Source organism: Vulpes vulpes, chromosome 14 (genome assembly GCF_048418805.1).
Source record: "Vulpes vulpes isolate BD-2025 chromosome 14, VulVul3, whole genome shotgun sequence".
Lineage (NCBI taxonomy): Eukaryota > Metazoa > Chordata > Mammalia > Carnivora > Canidae > Vulpes > Vulpes vulpes.
The window spans coordinates 120935087-120951932 of NC_132793.1; the positions used below are offsets into that span (position 1 = coordinate 120935087).

Consider the following 16846-nt stretch of genomic DNA (forward strand, 5'->3'; position numbering starts at 1 on the left):
AATCCCACATCGGGCTCCCGGTGCATGGAGCCTGCTTCTCCCTCTGCCTGTGTCTCTGCCTCTCTCTCTCTCTGTGACTATCATAAGTAAATAAAAATTAAAGAGAAAAAAAAATAATTTGTATCCCTTTTATAGTGGCATTTCATATCCCCTAAATTAATTCTATCACCCTAAGAGGCTGATTAGTAAGCTTAACCAGTATTGTACATTGTACTCCTATATTCAATAGAAATAAACGTTTATTTTTTACCCCCAGGCCACTTCATCCAGTCTTGGTGTTCATCTGATATACTAAAGCAGAACATGGGGGAAAATCCAAGTGATAATCTCGAGCTGAATATCGTAAAAAACAAGAGCTCACAAAAAAATTATTGGATAAGACATCTTCTGGGCAGGTATTTTTGAATAAAGAGTGAAGATCGTATAGGCCGTTAACTCTTCATTAATTATACACTTAGATGCCTTATTGACAGAAAGTATTCTCAAATTGTAAGTGTGTAATGATGTAACAGGATTTGATCAGAGAACAGTATCCCTGGAAATGATATAGGATTTGTTATATACAGGAATTTGACCTCACACAATTAATGGAAGCTGGTTAAATAGTTTACGCATGGCTTTTGCTTCTGTGGTGCTAAGCCTGATGGCAGGCAGTCTAGAAAGAAAATGGACCAATGTCAAAAACTAGTAGGAGAGGACAAGCTGGAACCTGCTTCGGTCCCTTACCACCTCTAAGCCTTTAACTTTAGTGGTACAGGTAACCACAAGAGAAGCTAGAATCCTTCATTATGAAGCTAATGTGCAGCTGACTCAGGAGTCAGAGTTGGAGAAGCTAAAGGAAGAGATTCAGCAGGAAGGTAGAGTTGCTTTACACCCGCTGCAGTTTCATACCTCCAAACGAGCCAACAAATGGGTGACAATGTGCGTGAACTGCAACAGTACGTAGTGCACTGCATTGACCCTTCCTGTGTAAAAAGAAGAGGATAATGGGCTAGTTATATGGTTATTTGGAGAGTGAACTATGTTGCCATAATATTTTTTTAAAGATAGCTCCTTTTCACCTCTGTCTTCCAAATTTTGCTCTTGTCCAAAATGTCTCCTGTGGCCCAGGTTAACCTGTAACTATGTAAAGAAGAAAATTTCTGGGACTCAGTTCTTGCTCAACTAAGTTAACACAGTACAAGACCAAATGTTTTCTGTTAATGTATGCAAATTTTGCTTAAAAGTACATTTTTTTCTGTTAACATAAGTAAATTTTGTTTATTTATTTTTTTTTTAACATTTTTATTTATTTATGATAGTCACAGAGAGAGAGAGAGGCAGAGACACAGGCAGAGGGAGAAGCAGGCTCCATGCACTGGGAGCCCGACATGGGATTTGATCCCGGGTCTCCAGGATCGCGCCCTGGGCCAAAGGCAGGAGCTAAACCACTGCACAACCCAGGGATCCCGATTTTGTTTAAAAGTAAACTTTGAAGCTAGTTGTTCTAGCTCTAATGAAGTTATGACTGGATATAAGTTAAGGTTCTACCAATATCTTTGCAATTTAAAAAATGATACATTTATACAAGAAACTATAGGACTAAATAATAATGCCAAGAGTTACATTTTCTTGTTTCTAAAGAATAATAGAGCTATTGCTGTACTAGGAAACATGTTTTTTTAAAAAAGCAAATCTAGCTTAGTTCCTGGACATCTTTCAGATGTGAAAGCAAACTAAACTATGACTATTCATGTTCAAGTCATAGGATGACAGATAACTCCGGTAGACATTAAAGTAAGTATGATGATACTGAGCTTTGAAATTAAGTGATGCATGAGTTTTGCACAGACATATGCCCAATTAGAGATTAAAACTATTAAAAAGATGTTGAAAGGGCAGCCCTGGTGGCGCAGCGGTTTAGCGCCGCCTGCAGCCCAGGGCGTGATCCTGGAGATTGGGGATCGAGTCCCACGTCAGGCTCTCTGCATGGAGCCTGCTTCTCCCTTTGCCTGTGTCTCTGCCTCTCTCTCTCTCTCTCTGCATCTCTATGAATAAATAAATTTTAAAAAATCTTTTAAAAAATTTAAAATATTAAAAAAAAAAGATGTTGAAAGTTTTTTCAACAAATGGTACTGGGACAACTGGATATCCATAGGCAAATGAATGAAGTTGGACCCCTAATTCATAATACATAAAAATTAATTCAAAATGGATCATAGCCCTAAGAGTTAAAACAATAAAACACATAGAAAAAACATAGGGGTAAATTTTCATGACCTCAGATTAGACAATAGTTCCTTAGGTATGACACCAAAATACAAGTGCCAAAGAAAAAAATACACAAACTAGATTTTACCAAAATTAAAAACTTTGAAGCATTCCATTTCAAAGAAATGCTGCTTCAAAGCCACTATCAAGAAAGTGAAAGGATAATCTACTGAATAAAAAAAATATTTATAGGGACACGTGGGTGGCTCAGTGGTTGAGTGGCTGCCTTCAGCTCAGGGTGTGGTCCCAGTGTCCTGGGACAGAGTCCCTGCAGGGAGCCTGCTTTTCCCTCTGCCTTTGTCTCTACCTATCTCTTTGTGTCTCTCATGAATAAATAATTAAAATATTTTTAAAAAATTTACAAATGATGTACCTGGTAAGGGAGTTGAATCCAAAATATACAAATAACTCTTACAGAGATGCCTGGGTGGCTCAGTGGTTGAGTGTTTGCCTTCGGCTCAGGGTGTGATCCCAGGGTCCCGGGATCGAGTCCCACATGAGGCTCCTCGCAGTGAGCCTGCTTCTCCCTCTGCTATGTCTCTACCTCTCTCTGTGTCTCTCATGAATAAATAAATAAAATCTTCAAAAAAAAATCTTTAAAACCAAACAAAAAAGAAAATCGCTAAAAAATAACTCTTACAAATCAAAAATAAAAAGACAATTTGATTAAAAGATGGGTGAAAGATATGAATAGACACTTCTCCAAGGAAGATATACAAATGACCATTAAGTGCATGCAAAGATGCCCTCACATAATTAGTCACTAGGGAAATGCAAGTCAAAAACCACATTGACATACCACTTCATACTCAATAAGATGGCTAAAACCCAAAAGACAATAACAAGTTGATGAGAATGTAGAATGTACGTGGAATGCAAGGAACTTCCATACATTGCTGGTAGGATTGTAAAATGGTATAGCCACTTTAGAAGCAGTTTGATAATTACTCAAATGCTGAACCTAGAGTTACCGTACGCCTGAGTAATTCTACTGCTAGGCCAGAATAGGCAAATCCACAGAAACAGAAACTGTAGTAGTGGTTTCCAGGGCAGAAAAAGGAGGTGCATGGAAAGTGATTCTTACTGATTATGCGGTTTTTTTGTTGGAGTGATGAAAATGTTCTGAAAGTAGACAGTAGTAGTGGTTGCACGAATCTATGAATATACTAAAAACTATGAATTGTACACTTTAAAAGGATGGATTTTATGGTGTATGAATCATATCTCAATAAAGTTATCATTTAAACCAACTATTAAAAAGGAACTCTTAGAGGAAATAGTAAATACCTGGAAGTTTAAGTTTTATGTTTGTATCTCTTGAAAGCTACTTCACTAAAATCTTTAGACTTACTTGACCAAAGACGGTATATAATATAGCAAATAAACACATGCTAAGATGCTCAACATCATTAGATATGAGGGAAATACAAATTATTATCACAATGAGATAACACTCCACACAAACATCTAAAACTGAAAAGACTGTACCAGTTACTGGTGATAATAAGAAGGAATTAACCCTCACACATTGCTGATGGGAATGTAAAATGGTACTTTGGCAGTTTGATAGTTTCTTAAAAGTTAAATATGTGCCTTCCATATGACACAACCATTCCACTCTTAGGTATTTATACAAGAAACATGAAAGTATATATTCATACAAAGACATATACACAAATGTTCCTAGTAGCTTTATTTTTAATAGCCCAAACTGAAAACCCAGAGATTCATGGATAAACAAATTATGGTATACCCTACAACAGAATGTTACACAGCAATAAAAAGGAATGAACTCTTGATACACGAAACAGGGATAAATATCAAAATAATTATGCTGAGTGAAAGAAGTTAGACAAAAAAGGAGTACATGTTGTGTGAATACATTTATATAAAAGTCTATAAAATGCAAAACAATCTACAGAAACAGGTAGTGATTGTTTGGGAAAGAGGGGATAGAATGAAGAGGAATTAGGGACTACAAAAATGACGCTTAGGTGTGATAGTTTTCTTGCATGTGGTGGTTTCATGGTTGTCTACATATGTTAATACTTAGGAAATTATACTCTTTCAATTTGTGCTATTTAAGTTAATTTTACTTCATTAAAACTGATCTAATGGGACACCTGGGTGGATCAGTGGTTGAGTGTCTGCCTGCGGCTCAGGACATGACGTGATCCCAGGGTCCTGAGATTGAGTCCCATGTCGTGCTCCTATGGGGAGCCTGGATTCTCCCTCTGCCTATGTCTCTGCCTCTCCCTCTCTCTCTCATGAGTGAATAAATAAAATATATATTTAAAAAAAACTGTTCTAAAAGATTGTTGATCTTTCGTGCACAGGTGTAAGAGACATCTTAGAGAAAGACTGGTATGGTTTTAAAGAGCTTCACTTCATGCAACAGATTTATGAAAACTTGTAACTCAATATGGATAACAAGGTAGCATTCTTTAAAGCATCAAGGATGCTTTTTATGCAGGTAATTATTTTTTCTGTCAAATAAAAAAATACATAAAAATTAATGTTTTCAGTGTATGTACAGATCTATGATATGTTATGCATATGTAGATTTTCTTTTTTGCACATGTATCTTTTTGTAACCACTATCACAGAGAATGAAACAATTCAACACCTGAAATAATTCTCTCCTGCTGTCTGTATGACCCTTTTCCACTCCTAATCTTGGAAACCAGTGATCCATGTGCATTATATTTGTTCCTATATTTTTTTAAAAAAAGACTTAAAATTTTTTAAAATGTTTTTTGAAAAAGATTTTATTTGAGAAAGACAGAGATAGCAACAGAGATAGTGAGAGAGAGAGCACAAGTAGAAGGGAGAGGGAGAACCAGGTTCTTCACTGAGCAGGGAGCCTAAAGTGGGGCTTGATCCTAGGACCCTGGAATCATGACCTGAGCTGAAGGCAGATGCTTAACCAACTGAGCCACACAGGCACCCCTATTTTTACTTAAAAAAATATTTTATTTATTTATTTGGGAGAGAGAGCAAGCATGAGTGGGGAAGTGGCAGAAGGAGAGGGAGAAGCAGACTCGCCGCTGATCGTGAGCCCACATAGGACTCCATCCCAGGACCCTGGGATTGTGTCCTGAGCCGAAGTCAGACGCTCAACTAACTGAACCACCTATATTTTTACTTTTATCAGAATGTTGTAAATGGAATACTACAGTATGTAACCTTTGACATGGGGTTATTTCACTTGGCATAATGCATTTGAGATTTATCCATGTTGTTTTGTATATCCACAATCCATTCCTGTTTATTGCTGAGTAGTTTTCTTTGTGTGTGGGGGGGGGGGGGGAAGGAGAGGCAGAGGGAAGGAGGGGGGGGAGGGGGGGGAGAGAGAGAGAGAGAATCCTGAGCAGGGCTGATCTCATGACTCTGAATCATGACCTGAGCTGAAATCAAGAGTCAGATGCTCAACTGACTGAGCAACCCAGGCACCCCTATACTTAAGATTTTAAATATGGATTCCCAGTTATTCCAGCACCAGCACTCCACACAATGATTTCCTTTTAGAAGGCACTATTTATTTGAACTTAACCATGATGCAGCAGCAGAAAGACTTGACCTTCTATAAGTGCTTTATACATATTTGTTAATGTTGCTGATAATGATGACTACTTGTATACTCTGAACTTTCTTATGGTCCAAAAAACATTTTGCCTAGAAGTCAGGTACATAATGATTAATTAAAATTACAGTTATTCCAAATGAGTACTTTTTGGGGGAAGGGATCTTCCATAAATATAACTTATTAGAGAGATAAAATATGTAACCCTTTTGCCAACTACAGTTATGTCATAATGGCAATTAAATTTTATATTAAACATTATTTGATATTATAGGACAATGACATTATTCTTCAGATTTTTACCTCAAAATGGAAGACTCAGTCAGGAAATGGAACATATCTTCTTTTACAATGGACCAGTTTCCCCAATTTTGTTATCAAAATATATGTATCTTTTAAGGTTTTGTTTATTTATTCATGAGAGACACAGAGAGATAGAAAGGCAGAGACATAGACAGAGGGAGAAGCAGGCTCCATGCAGGGAGCCCGATGCAGGACTCTATCCTGGAACTCCAGGATCACACCCTGAGGCGAAGGCAGACACCTAACCGCTGAGCCACCCAGGTATCCCATCATCAAAATATTGGTTGCAGATAACTGTGCTATCTCTTTTACCTTCCTTTCATTCACTTTTTAAAATGAGCTTGCCCATGCCTCCTTCTCTAAGAGTTTGCTCATTCATAATACTGCTCTTGAGCCCCTAGTTAATTGGACCAGGAATGGACTAAGCTGGGCTAATTGGTTTTTCTCTCCTCAGAATTTGGAATTGGGAGTTTCTTTTGACCGCTTGAGCTGGAAATAATACACAGCTGATATGGGTATGCACCGCACGTGCATTTGTGCATGTGTGGTGATGGGGCAGTTGTCTAGGGCCCTGCTATACCATCTAGTACAACTTGAGTCTTGGGAAACTTGCCATTCCAAACAGTAGGTATGCAGACAGCTCCACTACTCAGCTGATACCTCCCTCTCTCAGCTTTACCCAGTTCCTCATGTCTTTTTAAAAATATTTAAATTTTTATTTATGTACTTATTTTTTATGTTTCTTTAAGCTCTATGCCCTATGTGGGGCTTGAACTTATGATCCTAAGATCAAGAGTTGCATGCTCTACTGACTGAGCCAGTTAGGTGCCCCTCTCATGTCTCTTTTTCTACATCATCAGGGAACATCAGGGAAATAGCTTAGCAATTTTTAGACCAGAGGCAATCACTGATTCTCAACTTATTGAAGCAGGTAATAGTTCAGAAGGTTCAAGCGCCTCTACTTAGTGAATGGTTCTTCTTAGAAAAGGGGGAAATTCTCTACTCTCCCTCACAATGTAAGGAAAGAAAATACCCTCTATAATACTGTATTCCCTCTAAAAGGCAACTTTCACTGTTCCTTTCTTCTCTTACATGAGGGATGGAATAATGGTAGGGGTTGTGCTAATTTTCTTAACTGGTACCTCTCACTTAACCCAATGGCGGAAGGGATAGCCTCCAAAAGCTGATGCTTCTTCAAACACAGAATGAGTTAGGGGAGGATAATCTTTTTTTATTTTTTTTATTTTAAGTAATCTCTACACCCAATGTGGGGTTTGAACTCATGACCCTGAGATCAAGAGTCCCATGACCCACTGATAGCCAGCCAGGTGTCCCAGGGGAGGGTAGTATTTATCATGTATCAAGTATTTTTAGTTGTGGGGTCAAAATCAGGACTCCTTTTCACTTCAAATGAAACAATCCCTGATACAATGATTTGACCTGGACTCCTTTCAAACTGTTTTTTTCATTTTCTTCTTCTTTTTTTTTAAGATGTTTTGTTTATTTATTCCTGAGAGACATATAGAGAGAGGCAGAGACATAGGCAGAGGGAGAAGCAGGTTCCCTGTGGGGAGCCTGATGCACAATTCAATCCCAGGACTCCAGGATCACGACCTGAGGCAAAGGCAGATGTTCAACCACTGAGCCACCAGGTGCCCCCCCTTTCAAACTGTTTCATATAATTAGAAGTATAAGTACATCTTGCAAATATGTATATAAGACTAATTTTATAAATCATTCAGAATTGGTTTTTTAATAGTCTAGTTTATTATTGTTTACAGAGCATTTAAGATATACTGTGCCATTTAGTTACATGTGTGGGCTTGTTGCTGACTCACAATCCTATGAAATTGAATCTATGAACATTCCAGATCATCCCTGATATCCCAGTCTACTTTTTAATTATCTTTCCTCCTCAAGGTCCACAGCCTTCTTCCCAGAGCCCACGGATTTCTAGTCATAGCTAATCCTAGATTAAAGCCTAGTTAAGGAAAGGAACATCCTTTCATCTATTTTAATCTCCCATTAATTTGGCATTTAGATAAAGTTGATTTCCATTAGCAAGGAATTAATAGGTGGCATTTTGGAATGTGGCTGAAGCTAAAAGTCTGTGGATTTAGTCAGATAAAGAGATAATATAACAGCCAGGAATAGAAAAGGGGCACCTAAAATCCTCCTGCAATGCTTTGGGGTCTCCCAAGATTTATAGTTCTACGTATCACATTAGGAGAAAGAATATCTCCATAGCAGAATATGGTATCTTTTAAACTTTAAAGAAACTGAAATACTTTGGTGAGGAGTTAGAGATTGGGGAATAAAAACAGACATAGCTTACTCACTATTAGAATTCAATAATCTCTAGTTTTGTGTGTGTGTGTGTGTGTGTGCGTGTGTGTGTGTGTGTTTAATGTGTTCCAGAGAATAAGTAACATTTTCTTTTTTAAAATATTTTATTTTTAAGTGATCTCTACACCCAATGTGTGACTTGAGCCCACAACCCTGAAATCAAGAAGTTGTATGCTCTACCCACTGAGCCAACCAGGTGCCCATAAGTAATATCTTCTAAAAGGAAGAAATGTGGAAGGGCAAGTTGCAACTATACTGAAGCTATCACACTGCTTCTCCACACTTATTAAACATTATCCACATGTACTTCCCCCCCCCCCCACTTACTTATTAAACACTATCCCCAAGGTCAGGGGACAAATAGTTTGCTTTTTATTTTATTTTATTTTATTTTATTTTATTTTATTTTATTTTATTTTATTTTATTTTATTTTTTGCCTTTTATTTTCCTAACCCCTTAGAAATGTCTTTACTTTTCCAATTTCTACTCATGAAACTTCAATATTTTCCTTCACCAAGTCCCCATCTTCAATATCTATTACACAAAAATTTTGAAAAATCATTCTATAAATTCCATCTTTATTACTTTCTAAAAAATTAATAAATAGAATATTATCTATTCATTATTACATAGAAAAAGCAAACATACTAAATTTTTTTTGGTTCCCTTTGCAGTTTGAAATTATGAAGACACAACTTAAGTGCTCTATCTGAGGAAATAGCATGATAGTAATGAGACAGCAAGCTCTTAAAAATGTAAGAGCAAACTAATTTATTCTGATGACTGTAAAAGTGAATATACTTTCTCAAGATTGAATTCTCCTAGATTTAAGTTGTATAACTATCTTCAACTGGCTAACAGTGAAGGTTTTATACTGAATAATAAAAGAGGTCTAATGTGAATTTGAAGTGCCTCACTAACTTTCAAAAAAACTATAAAAGCATGTTGTCCAAAATTAATCCTAAGTAAATTAAGAGTTTACATATAAAAAAATAAATAATTGAGAATTTAGAACTAAATATTGGATCTGTATTTTCTTTGTAGGCCACATGATTTTCTTTCTTTTCTTTTCTTTTCTTTCTTTCTTTCTTTCTTTCTTTCTTTCTTTCTTTCAGATTTTATTTATTTATGAGAGTCAGAGAGAGAGAGAGAGAGGCAGAGGGAGAAGAAGGCTCCATGCAGGGAGCCTCACATGGGACTTGATCCCAGATCGCCAGGATCACACCCTGGGGTGAAGATGGCGCTAAACCGCTGAGCCACCCTGGGTTCCCCATGATTTTCATTCATCAATGTGCCCATAGTGTCCCACTGCATAAGAGGTATTTAACAAACACCTGCTGAACTGAAAATAACCTAGACTTAGGAGTAAAAAAACAAGGATGCCTGGGTGGCTTAGCAGTTGAGCATTGGCCTTCGGCTCAGGGCCTATGACCTGGGATCCAGGATTGAGACTGCATTGGGCTCCCTGCAAGGAGCCTGCTTCTCCCTCTGCCTATGTCTCTGTCTCTCCCTCTTTGTGTCTCTCATGAATAAATAAAAAATCTTAAAAAAAAAAAAGTAAAAAAACAAAATCAAACGAAAAGGAAAATAGAGAATATTGGACTAAATTTTAAATTTCAGCACATTAAAAATTATAGTTAAAAAGAAGACTGCAAACTGTAAAAGCATTGGAAGTAAATATAATAAAGCGCAGAAATTGTTAAGTATTTTATCCAAATTGCTAAACATAAAAACATAGACCTCTCTGAACTTTAAGGTATCTCAGGCATTTTAAGAGTTTGTAAACTGTTTTAATAGGTGCAAAACCTTCAGGTCTGAGATAAAACATCAATCTCCAATACTGTTTGAAATGAATGGATTAATTTTAAGAACAAAGCTCAAAATCTTTAGAATATTAATATTAAAAAGCATAGTAATTCTTAGTATGCTCAGTTCAGACTATAGTTCAGCTGTTGAAATATTTTTAAAATTTCAAACGTGAACAGGCCTGGGTGGCTCAATTGAGCATCTGACTGTTGATTTTGGTTCATGTCATGATCTCAGGGACCTGGGATCAAGCCTGGGTGTGGCCCTGTGCTCAGTGTGGAGTCTGCTTGAAATTCTCTGTCTCTCTCTCCATCTGCCCCTCTCCTGGCGTGTGCACTCTCTCTCTAAACAAATAAAATTTATTTTTTTTCTTTTAATTTATTTATGATAGTCACAGAGAGAGAGAGAGAGAGGCAGAGACACAGGCAGAGGGAGAAGCAGGCTCCATGCACCGGGAGCCTGACATGGGACTCGATCCCGGGTCTCCAGGATCCGGCCCTGGGCCAAAGGCAGGCGCCAAACCGCTGCGCCACCCAGGGATCCCTAAACAAATAAAATTTAAAAAAAAATTTTCAAATGTAAGATCAAGAATTATCTCACTTCCTAACACAACCATCTTCACTTTTTAATAATCCTCTTTTTAGTGTTTATTCATCGGTGTAATATTCTTTATCCATATATAAGTATAATGTGCATGTTGTGTCACTTTTTCCTTTAACAATAGGTCCATAAGCATTTTTCCATGTGCTGTATGGTAGTCATAATTAATTCACTTATGCTTTCTATTCAACATTGTACTAGAAGTCCAAGCTAGACTCAAGGCAAGAAAAATAAATAAAAGGTGTCCAAATTGGAAAGCAAGTAAAATTATCTCTGTTTGGAGGTGATATGATCTTATATGTAGAAAATCCTAAAGATTCCACAAAAAAACTGTTAGAACTAATAACTTCAACAAAGTTCCAGCATACAAAATCAACATTCAAAAATCAATTGCATTTGTATACACAAATAATGAATAATCCAAAAGAAAAATTAAGAAAACAATTCCATTTATAATAGCACCAAAAAGAATAAATTATTTAGGAATAAACTTAACCAAGGAAGTAAAAAACTACAATGCTGAAAACTAGAAAACAATGCTGAAAGAAATTAAAGATACAAATATATGAAAAGACATCCATTCTGTGTTTGTAGGTTGGAAGACTTTATATTATTAAGATGTCTATATTACCCAGACATCTGGGTGGCTCAGTCAGTTGGGCATCTGCCTTTAGTTTGGGGCGTGGTCCCAGGGTCCAGGCAGGGGTTGAGTCCTGAATCAGGCTCCCTGCTAATGGGGAGCCTGCTTCTCCTTCTCCCTCCCCTTGCTCATGCTCTCTCTCAAATAAATAAATAAAATCTTTAAAAAAAGAGACATCTATATTACCCAAAAGTGATCTACAGATCAACATTCCCTATCAAAATCCCAATGACATTTTTTGCAGAAATAGAAAAATCATTTCTAAAATTCATATGGAATCTCAAAGGACCCTAAATAGTTAAAACAATCTTAAAATAAAAAAGTTGAAGGTCTCACATTTCTGGATTTCAAAACATACTACAGAGCCACAGTAAAAATCAAAACAATGTGATATTGGCATAAAAATGGACACACACACACAATGTGATATTGAACCCAGGAATAAATACTCACATATATAGTCAGATGATTGACAAGAGTATTAACATTATTCAATAGGGAAAGTACTGTCTTTTCAACAAATGGTGCTCAGAGAGTTGGATATCCAAATACAAAGGAATGAAGTTAGAACCTTACCTTACAGTATATATAAAAATCAGCTGAAAATTGAACAAATATTTAAATTTAATAGCTAAGGCTATAAAATTCTTAGAAGAAAACAGAGGGGGGCACCTGGGTGGCTCAGTTGATTAAGCATCAGCCTTCAGCTTGGGTCCTGGTCTCAGGGTCCTAGGATTGAGTCTGTGTCAGGCTCCCTGCTCAGCGGGGACTCTGCTTCTCCCTCTCTTCCCTCTGTGTGCTCTCCCTCTGTGTTCTCTCTTTCTCTCTCCTTCTCTCAAATAAATAAATAAATACATTTTAAAAGAAGAAAACAGAGGAAAAGCATCATTGAATTTGACAATGATTTCTTGGATATGACACCAAAAGCATAGGAAACAAAAGAAAAAAATAAATTGGACCTTACCAAAATTTAAAACTTTTGTGCAAAGGACATTGTCAGAGTGAAAAGTGAAAAAGGACACTTTGCAACAGTGCAAAGGACACATGCAATGAAACAAAATATTCGCAAATTATATATCTATCTTATAAGGGATTAATATCCAGACTATATAGAGAAATCCTATAACTCAACAACAAAAGAACCACCCAATTAAAAAATGAACAAAGTAGTTGAATAGACAGTTCTCTAAAGAAGATATATACAAATTGCCAATAAGCACATGTAAAGATTTTCAACATCACTAATTATCAGGACAACACAAATCAAAGCCATAATGACATACCACCTCACACCCATTAGGATGGATAATATGAAAAAAAAAAAAAGTATCAAGTATTTGTGAGGATGCAGAGAAATTGGAACCTTCATACACTGTTGGTAGGAATGTAAAATGTCTAAAGAATGTCTAAAAGAATAACAAGCAGAGACTTGAATAGATATTTGTACTCATATTCATAGAAGTTTTACAATAAGCCAAATGGTGAAAGTAACTCAAGTTTTTATCAGTGGATGAACAAATAAACACAATGTGGTATATACATGCAATGGAATATTATTCAGCCTTAAAAAGAAAGGAAATTCTGCTATAAGCTACATGGATGACCCTAAATTATGCTAAGTGAGGGGCACCTGGGTGGTGCATGAATGTATTCAATGCCATAGAACTGTATTCTCAAAAATGGTTGGAATGGTAAACTTTATGTTATATATATTTAACCACTCCTATGGATTAAATTATGTCTCAGATTCATATATTGAAGCCCTACCACCCAGTGTGACTATATTTGAAGATAGGGCCTATAAAGAAATGATTAAAGTTAAATGAGATCATAAGGGTAAGCCCTAATTCAATAGCATTAGCGTCCTTATAAGAGACATCAGGAGGGCCTTTGCACAGAAGAAAGGCCATGTGGGGACACAGCCAGATAGTGGCCATTTGTAAGCCAGAAAGAGAGATCTCATCAGAAACCAACTCTGTGGGCACCCTGATCTTGGATTTCCTACCACCAGAACTTTGAGAAAATAAATTTCTGTTGTTTGAGTCATCCAGTCTGTGGTATTTTTGTTATGGCAGTCTGTATACAGACAGGCAGCCTAATGCAACCATAAAAAAAAAGTAAAAAAAATTAATAATTGTTTTCATTGCAAAACTAACGTATGGATCTGTAAAAATTCAAACCATACAAAGGGGTAAAATGTCATAAGGAGTCCCTCACCACTTACTCCTCTCCACTTGCCTCCCACCCCTAGTAACTAATGTCAGTAGTTTTAGGAAAATCTCTCAGAATGCTTTCTTTTTTAGATCAAGAATCAAAGTTGGGTTTGGTTCAGAAAGGGAAGAGACTTTTTGAAGTTTGTTAATCCCTAACACACAATTTAACATATTCATCCATTATATTACCATTATGTTTAGATTATTTCTAGATTTTTTCTCCATCATATAAAATGTGATTAAGTTTCTTAAAATCTGTTTTAAATTACTTCTATACTCAAAGTTTCTTAGATCCTGGGATCCCTGGGTGGCGCAGCGGTTTGGCGCCTGCCTTTGGCCCGGGGCGCGATCCTGGAGACCCGGGATCGAATCCCACGTCGGGCTCCCGGTGCATGGAGCCTGCTTCTCCCTCTGCCTGTCTCTGCCTCTCTCTCTCTCTCTGTGTGACTATCATGAATAAATAAATAAAATCTTTAAAAAAAACAAAAAACAAAGTTTCTTAGATCCTAACATACAATGCAACAAAGTTATTCATTCCATAACCATTGTTCAAATAGGTCATTTCCACATTTTTATTCCATCATATAAATGCAATTAATATCTTTATAATCTTACTAACCTTTTTTTTTTGTTAATGATTTTGTTATTCATGAGAGACACACAGAGAGAGGCAGAGACACAGGCAGAGGGAGATACTCCTCACAGGGAGCCCAATGCAGGACTCGATCCCAGGACCCCAGGATCATGACCTGAGCCAAAGGCAGATGCTCAACCCCTGAGCCACCCAGGCATCCCTCTTACTAACTTTTTAATTAAGTTCCTAATAGTGAAATTGAGCCAATGGCTGTGATTTTTATAGAACTTTGTATATATTCTCAAATTGACTTCCAAAAAGCTAAATGTCAACTTAAATTTCTACCAATAGTGCTAACAGTATCAATATTAGATACTATTTAAAAATATCTCCAGGGGTGCCTGGCTGGCTAGGTTGGTAGAGCATGAGATTCTTGATCTCAGGGTTGTAAGTTCGAGCTCCATGTTGGGTGTAGAGATTACTTAAAAACAAAAAATCTTTAAACTCTCCATAGAGTAGTAAAAAAGACCTTACTTTAATTTGCATTTATTTATTTAAGTAGGGTCCATGCCCACCACCAAGGCCAATGTGGGGCTTAAACTCATGACCCTGAGATCAAGACCTGAGCTGAGATTAAGAGAGTCCTGATGCTTAACTGATTGAGTCACCCAGGTACACCTTAATTTGCATTTTGATGAGATTGACAATTTTCAAAATTAGTTATTTGTACCTTTTTGTGTGTGAATCATCAGTTTATACTCTATACTTACACATAAATTACACATGTATTAGAGGCATTAATATTTTCCTTATCTATTTGTAGGAGTCCTTCATATATTTTGGTGTTACTCCTTTATCAATATTTCCAGCATTTTCTTACACATGTATTAGAGGCATTAATATTTTCCTTATCTATTTGTAGGAGTCCTTCATATATTTTGGTGTTACTCCTTTATCAATATTTCCAGCATTTTCTAAATGGTGTGTCTTTTAATTTTATGTGTCCACTCAACAAATATTTATTCAGAGGTGAGATAGAGCCCTGCCTTGGGCACTGGAGCTCAGCAGGAAGTCTGAAGAGATTCTCTCCCTCTGCCCCTCCCCTGACTCAAGCATTTGTACATAATCTGTCTCTAAAATGGATAAACCTTTAAAAAAAAGTAATTATTCAGTATCTACTATGTTCCAGGTACTGTGGTAGGAATTCTATATTATTCTTCAAATTATGAGTAGAATTACACACATGCTTCTTGTTTTCTAAACTGTTTCAAGTTTAGAAACATTGATTGAACTTTACTATTGTGCAAAAACCATGTGAGATCCCACATCACTGTGAGTAAAGCGGGCCCTTTCTGTCTCTCATGAGATTGCAAGCAGATGCTGGGGCAGGGATGCAGTCATCCAATGCTTGGCTGGGTTTACAAGATCAGCCCAGTCACTCACATAGCTGGCAAGTTGTTGCGGCCGTTGCTGGAGGCTCTTGTTCCTCTCTACATGGTCCTTCATAGAGCTGCTTGAGCAGAGTGCTGTATACACTAGCTCCCTCCAATGCAAGCAACCCAAAAGAATGAGGTGAAAGGCTGCAATCAGTGCCTTTATGACCTAGTCTCAGAAGTCACACACCTTCAGCTGTATTCTATGGATGGGACTAGTACTGATTCAAAGGGCTGGAGGGGACTACATTTCCAGAGGTGAGGATCATTGGAGGTTACCTTGGAAGCTGCCTGCCTACCACGGATCCTAATGTCTTAATTTTCCTATAAGTTACTTCATAAAGCAAGTATTGATAATTTTGCAACAGCCCATACAATTTTAGTTTTGTGACATACTGTTTTTAAACAGGGTTCTCAAACACATCTGTGCACATGAGTGCGCCCAAGCATTTAAGACTTTCTGTTCCACAAATGAAAATTCCCTCTGCTATAGTGTCAGCACCTCAACTTCATTAGGGTACTAGATTCCACCTCAAGCTCTCTAGATTTGAGTAAATCGAGTTCAAGATGGCAGATTCAGGGTCAAGTAGTTTGGCTTCTATTCACTTGTAATCTGCTAAATAACTAGGAAATACTTTGGAGTCTTACCAGAAATCTTTCATTTTCTAGAAGTCTTTATCTGTGTGCAACATCCACGTACATTAAAAAGACCTTGCAGATCCTACGACTAATGTGCCGCAGGCGACTCAGGTGAGAGGATTTAATAATAATAATAATTGATGGGTAGCAATTCGGAGAGGTGAAAAGCCCGTCCTGTCGGTGTAAGGAAGAGGTTTTGTTTTGTTTTGTTTTTTAACAGCTAACTTTTACCTCTTCTGCAAGATTGGCAAAGATACGCTTTTGTGAAATCTTTGCTTGGAATCCCGAGTTTGCCACTGGTCCTGTTCTCATTAAAAAGTCTGTTAACTCATGGTTCTAAAGCAAAGTAGCTCCAAGTTTTGCCAAACTGGGCATTTTCTAGGGCCCCAAAGGTTTAGCTGGGAAACTAGGAAGGCCAGAAGGGTGGGAGAGTAGGAAGCACCAACCAGGTCCAAAAG

At 37.1% G+C, this 16846-nt stretch overlaps 1 protein-coding gene across 1 annotated transcript in view; it reads right to left on the reverse strand.

Moving 5' to 3' along the window:
- The window catches only part of UBE2K (ubiquitin conjugating enzyme E2 K), a 126179-nt gene that overhangs the window by 107894 nt on the left and 1439 nt on the right, over positions 1-16846 (reverse strand). The gene's annotated exons all lie outside the window — the stretch shown is intronic.